Source organism: Capsicum annuum, chromosome 12, assembly GCF_002878395.1.
Source record: "Capsicum annuum cultivar UCD-10X-F1 chromosome 12, UCD10Xv1.1, whole genome shotgun sequence".
Classification (NCBI taxonomy): Eukaryota; Viridiplantae; Streptophyta; class Magnoliopsida; order Solanales; family Solanaceae; genus Capsicum; species Capsicum annuum.
Window position 1 is genome coordinate 207,832,398 of NC_061122.1, and position 6,000 is coordinate 207,838,397.

The window sequence follows — 6,000 nt, forward strand, 5'->3', positions numbered from 1 at the left end:
AAAATAAATAAATTAAGTTCCTTTTAATTATAGGTTAGATAACGTTTTACCAATTTTACTCTTAACAAACAAAATTCAATTTGAAATTTGAATAGATCGACATATTATTAGATGACATCATGAACTCAGAGTGGGTCATTAATTTATCAAGTTAATAACAATTTCCTGTAAATCTATATATAGTTAAATTTATATATGTGGTATAATTACAATTTCGTGTAAGTTAATATAGTTAAATTTATATATGTGGTTTAAGGGTATGAAGATTAAGATGACCAAATTGAAAAAAATAATATGCTTAGGTGAAATGTAACACAATAATATGATCTAGAATCTAAATAACATAAATGGAATAACTAGATAGACAGATAGTTCTGGCCTAAACTATGGTGTTGATGACAGGAAATATCACGGAAAAAAGAACTTTTTGAGTGACATAGGTAACGTGGAAACGGAGCTTTTGAACAATTTAGTGCTTTAAAGTAGAAAAGTAAAAATATAATTTTAAGTGAATGAATCAGAATCAAATGTTCTCCAACAAAAAAGTTAAAAGATATTATTTGGAGTTGGACTAATGCAATTACCTTAAGAGGTGTTAGCGTGTTCTGCTAGAGTTTGTTTAAGTATAACTATAAGAAACAATGACTAAACGAAGTACACGACTTCAAAAATATTCATTACAGATTATATTAGGTGTATGATAAAGTCCCACATTGATAGAAAAAGATTGAAAAGCTACACATAAGATAAGATGCATAATTTCGATTTTTTTTGAAGAAAATTATATGATTCAAAACGAACGATATCACACACCTTGTTAAGAGTATCCGTGAGCTGATTTAGCTCAATGATTGACATCAGAGCCCAAGAGTCCAAGTTCTGTAGGGTTATTGTTGAAAGTATCTTTGAGCTGATTTAGCTCAATAATTGATACTCAAGCCCAAGTTCAGCAAAGTTAGTATAACAAAGACAGATGATGGCGTGAGACTCGGTTTACTGTTATTTATGTAGAGACGCATATATATAATAATAAGCTTGCGGCTTTAGTTTCTATAGAATACTTTGACGATTTGAGTAACACATGATGAATCTCAACAATTCACCTTTAAACACAATAGACAACTTTTAAAATAAAATATACGCATAGTGGTAACATTAAGTAAATGTCAGTGACATATAAAATATTTACCAACTTAGCAGTTTGTAATATACAAGAAGTATATCTACAACCTCGGTGTCTATTTTGATCAATGATTGTCCTACCACCTTCTTCTCTCCTACACGAGGTATTCGTCAAGGTGATCCTTTGTCCCCTTATATCTTCATTCTGTGCATGGAACGCCTATCTAGGAGAATTGATATAGCAGTTGATTATCTTCTTTGGTCTTCAGTCAAGGTTGCTCCACATTCGCCTCCTATCTCCCACCTTTTCTTCGCCGATGACATGATCCTTTGTGGAGAGATTACACCTACAACATGCGATAATATTTCTACTATCATGAGACATTTTTCGTCCATCTCGGGGCAACAAATAAACTATGCTAAATTCAGGATTTTCTTCTCAAAGAATACCTCTGTAGGGAGTAAATCAGTTGCCCTTGATGCTTTTCGAATTAAGGAAGGAAATAAATTTGGTAAATACTAGGGTTATCCCATCACAGGCACAAAGCCTACCAAACAAGACCTTCAGTTCATTTTGGATAATTTGAAGAATAGACTGGCAGGCTGGAAAACGAATACGTTGTCCACAGCGAGGAGAGCATTGTTAATTCGTATCACATTAAACGCCCTCCCAACTCATCTTATGCAAATAATTCAGCTCCCAAACGAAATTCTTAATAAGATGGAGCAGTTTGAGCGCAATTTTTATTGGGGTTCAACACTGCATCATAGAAAAATTTATCTTGTAAATTGGGCAACTGTTACAAGACCCAAAGATAGTGGGGGACTTGGTATTCAAGATCTTCGTATTAAGAACAAAGCTATTCTAGCTTCTACGGCCTGGCGACTTTTTCATTGTAAAGACACTCTCTGGGCCAAAGTACTACAGAATAAATACTTGCATGGTAGACCTCGGACGTTGCATTAATCTAGATCCCGGGTATCAGGCTATTTCATTCGGAGAAATTTTAAAATGGGTTGGGCTTACTGTCAACAAGGATTGAAATGGCATCCAGCCACAGGTTCTTTTATTAACTTTTTTAATGATCCTTGGATCGACCCTAAAATTTTAATTCGTAAACTCATTCATGGACCACTTCTACGTCATGAATATACCTTGCCACTAGCTCACTTTAGACAATAAGGGAATTGGAACTTCTCATCCTTATCCTTCAATCTGCCACAAAGTATCATTTCCTTAATACACAACATTCACTTTTCAGTTTACAATAGATCTCACGATCGTATTTTTTGAGGCTTAACTTCCTCCGGCAAATTTACTGTTAAGTCTTGTTTCATGGAACTTCTTGCTAACACAGAGCAAAAAGCTTCTGCGGGAACCAGTACCAACCTTTCCTGGATATGGAAACTCCACCTCCCGCAAAAAATAAATTAATTCCTGTGGATCTGCCCATAATAGACTCCCCACAGCTAAATATTTGGAACATATTGGGTTCTTACATTCATCTCTCTGTAGGAATTGCAATTCAGCAGAGATCGAAAGCGCCTCGCACATCTTCCTTAAATGCGATCGTGTGGCCGATCTTTGGTCATCTCTTGGAATCTCTCAGCAAATTAACACGTTAGCTGACACTTCCCCTTCCTCTACGAATTGGCTGCATGATCTCATATGGATCCTCCCTAAACTGCACATTTATAGAATACCTTCAAAAGTATTTTTAGCTTTCTGCTTGTGGTCTATATGGACTGCCCGTAATAAACTCATCTTTGAAGAAACAACCATCAATCTTACAATTCATAAAATAGCCCATATGGTGCAAGAATTCTGGTTTTTGGCCGGAGGAGTGTTTCGGAATTACTATGGGAATTGGATACTTGGCTTCGCTAGCTCTAGCTATAGTGCTAATACTCTTGAAGCTGAAGCGAAAGCCGTCTTTCAGGGACTTAGCATTGGACAGGAGCATGCAATCTCCTCCATTCAGATTAACATTGACTCTAAAGAGCTTGTTGCGCAACTTGGTTGTTCGCCCACTAACAATTTTTCGCTTTTGTGTGATTGCAGGTGCCTCCTCCAAAGAATGAGTAGTCCTGATATATGCCATATCTACAGGGAACAAAACAGACTAGCGGATGCTTTAGTATCTACTATTACTACTATTGCTTTCATGCATAACTCCCCGGCTACAGTTATGCTTTTTTGGGAATCTCCGCCATCCCTCATGGATATTTTGCGTGCCGACCAACGTGGAGATTTGACAGCCCATAGGGTGAAATACTCACCTATAGATCAGGATGTACATAATATAAGTGCTGCTGATGTTGTACATATTCCTACTAACCTAGCTAGAGCTACTTCTGCTGATGTTGTACATATTCCTACTAACCTAGCTAGAGCTACTTCTGCTAGCTCTTCTGTAGTGGCTATGCCACAGTTACTATCCCTGTAGAACTTTAGTTACATAAATAAAAGCTTTTCTGACCAAAAAAAAAATATACAAGAAACAAATGAAATACCAAACAAAATAAATGACCAATAACATTTGTAAGATTAGTATTCCACAAATCAGTTCCATCAAATTTTTGAACCGACTTGAAGCAATTTGAATAATATAATTTGAATTATATAATTTGAATTAATTTACATACTCAATGTTAAAATATTATGATTTCTCAATTCGAATATAATTAGGTGTATTTACATTTTGAACTGATCGAGAAATCAAAATTTTTATCCGACTCAATACAAAACTGGCTACTTGACCCAAGCCCATATCTCAATTTTGTAAAAGAAGATGCCATTATAATTATTAAAAAGAATCTATCCATTTATGGTAGATTAATGATTTGGAAGATTTATTATAGCAATGAATTAGGAATTTAATTATTTGATCTGATTCTTAAATATGAGTTATATGTAAAAGAATCTTCTATATCAGTAATAATAAAAAAAATCATGTGTAATCTATGTTATTAAGTCTTAAAAAATGTATTACCACACAACAAGCTCGAGGAGAAGATTGTTGCGAACAAAATTTTATATTAATAACTGGAAAAAAAATTAGAAACTAGTAAGATTTTTTAACGATATATGACCTTTGAAGGAAAAAAAATAAGAGAAAAGACATAAAATTTCCCTTAAATTTGTCAGCATATCTTACTTTAACACTTTCATTTTACGGATAATTATTTACTCCCTAAATAACTTGTAACCCTAATACTGATGTGATATTAAAAAGGAATAAAAACTCATAATTTAATTTGAAAATGTCATTTTACTACTAATATATATATATATATATTATACTAGATGTCGAATGTGCCAACACAGTCCCAATATATGTTATTTTTTAATCTCAATTTATGTGTCACAAATAGAATTTAGACAATTATATTTTTAACATATTTTAGATAGTTTAAGTTGTTAATTATCGTAATTTATAATATTTTTATATAATTTTCAAATAATACATGTTACTCTCCTTGTTCAAACTTTTGTTACATTGATAGTCAATTATATTTTAAAAATAATTTAAATTTTTATTGAGATTTATAATACCTCTTTTTTATCTCAATTTAAATGGCACTGATATAATTTTGAGCATTAACCAAATATTTTATATATTTTAAAATTTTTAAATCGTTAATATTGTGATTTATAGTACTTTTCTTAGAAATATATAACAAATTAATTTTTTTAAAGATATTTTAAGTTGTTAACTATATTGTAAGTATAATACTTTTTAAGTAATTTTCAAATAATACATGAGAAACTTCCCTTGTTCAAATTTTTGTAACACTGATAGTCAATTATATTTTTTATTATTCAAATTTAAGTGACATTGATATAGTTTCGACAGTCAACCAAATATATTATATATTTTAAACTTTTAAAGTTGTTAATTATATATATATATATATATATATATATATATATATATAATATTTTTTTACGTATTTCTGGGAATATATAACAAATTATTTCTTTTTAGATATTCTAAGCTATTAAATATTATAATTTATAATATTTTTGGTGTAATTTTCAAATAATATATGTTAGTTTAGATATTTTAAGCTGTTAACTATTGTAATTTATAATACTTTTTATGCAATTTTCAAATAATATATGTTACTCTGCTTGTCCAAAATTTTGGGGCACTGATAGTCAATTATATATTTTAAAATAATTTAATATTTTAGTTATTCTGATTTATGATAATTTTTCTATTCCAGTTTAAATGGCACAATACTTATCTGGTCATAATAATTAATTAGAGTGATATAGTAAAATCACGATTGAATCAACGAATCATATATCTTAAATGACTTATAATAAATAATTAAAAATGATATAACAAAATTAATATAAAAATTACTTGTGGAATTTTTTTTAAAGTAGGCCTCATATAAGACATCAAGTTAATTTAATACAACCACAACAACAAACCCAAAATATTCTTACACAGTGGGGTCTGGGGAGGGTAGAATGTACGCAGTCCATACCACTACCCCCGAAGGAGTAGAGAGACTGTTTTCGATAGACCCCCGACTCAAGACAAAGGACCGTAGACCAAAAGAAGAGCAACATGATAAAGTAACAAAGAAGCAATATCCACAAAAATGAAGTATAATCAACAAACCAAGGATCCCCTTCCCCAAAACTAGAACTACCCACCAAGCTATTCTTAACCCTCCTATCTACAGACTACCAATCGATCACACACCTTAGCCTTCAAGTTTAATACTTTTCCTTCAAACCTTCATATCAAGGGTCATGTCTTTAGTAAGCTATAACTGTTTCATGTCACGTCTAATGACTCCTCTCCAGTACATCTTCGGTCTACCCCTACCCCGCTTGAAACTCTCCAAGGCCAGCCTCTC